The sequence below is a fragment of the Poecilia reticulata genome, linkage group LG14 (genome assembly GCF_000633615.1).
Source record: "Poecilia reticulata strain Guanapo linkage group LG14, Guppy_female_1.0+MT, whole genome shotgun sequence".
In the NCBI taxonomy this organism is placed as follows: domain Eukaryota; kingdom Metazoa; phylum Chordata; class Actinopteri; order Cyprinodontiformes; family Poeciliidae; genus Poecilia; species Poecilia reticulata.
Genome location: NC_024344.1, coordinates 12,590,665 through 12,591,925, shown reverse-complemented (window position 1 = coordinate 12,591,925; position 1,261 = coordinate 12,590,665).

Below are 1,261 nucleotides of genomic sequence, written 5' to 3'. Positions count from 1 at the left end.
AAAAAAAAAAAAAAGAAATAGTGGGAATAAAAAAAAATAGGATAACTGATTTGCGGTTTCACAGTGAATTATTGCAACAAAAAAAAAAAATTGCAATATTTGTTGTTTTGACAAGAAGAGAAATTTGGTCAGAGCGCTTTGTTCTGAACCCTGTAGATCGTCGCCCCGATAAAGAGTTGCTCAGAGCTGACAGCCATCAATTTCCATTTTTTTTTTTTTTTTTTTTTTTTTTTCGTCAGCCCTCTGTGCAATTTCGCCACATTTGCCCTCGCTGTCATGGCTGCCTCTTTGTCAACAGATTGCAGCGAATTTGCTGGATAAACACGACAAAATTGGAAATAAAAGTTGGCGGCCCACGCACACACGAGCGCGCGCAGATGCACACGCGGCACCCTAGAAACCAAGGCAAACACTTAAATAAACCCCCTGTAGGCAAGTTGTCCTTGAAAAGACGGAGGAAGGAGGAAATAAACAAAGACAGAAAGTTGAAATGGCAACTACAGAGACGAAAAGCAGTCATTCATGTTGCGGGAGAAATACTTTTCCTCTGAGGAGAAAATAGCCTCAGCTGCAAAAAGTTCAGTCTGCTTTCAGCTGGGCTATTGAAATATTTTCCTCAATCTTGTTGCGTAAGTGATATGTCAAAATCATACATTCACTTTCACGAACCACAAAGCTATTCACAAATGTCAAACATTTGCTCGTTTCTTTTCATGTTACAACCACAAACCTCAATAAATGTCACTGCGGTTGATGGATTCACCAGCTCGCTCTCCATGTTCAATTGTGCTTGTGCACTAATGCTCTCTATTAAACAGCTGAAGTCTCACAAAAACAGCTGGATTCCTAACTGAGATTTAATCGCATGSCGTTGCATTCTGTTTACTAATTAAGTGACATCTAAAGGTTATGTAGTTAAGGGAACTGGTCACTAGATGCTATTTAGTGATATCATATCGAAAATTGTTTTGACTTGTATTATTTTTCCACCTATACGTCCAATAAAATTTGGAATTTTAGCATGACAAAATGTGAAAAAAAAAGACATTCTAGTTTGTTTCAATACCCGCCAAATGATAATCCGTTTAAGAAATAAAGGAGACGCTTCGGTTATAAATAGATTCTTGATTTTTCTTGGGTTTTTTTTATTGATTTGTCATGAGTGTAGTGAAGCAGACAAGATTGTCCTTTGGAAGCCATTCAAGCTTGAAGTGACAAGTGGACAAACTACAGAAGAAGAAAAAAAAAGTCCATACACCAC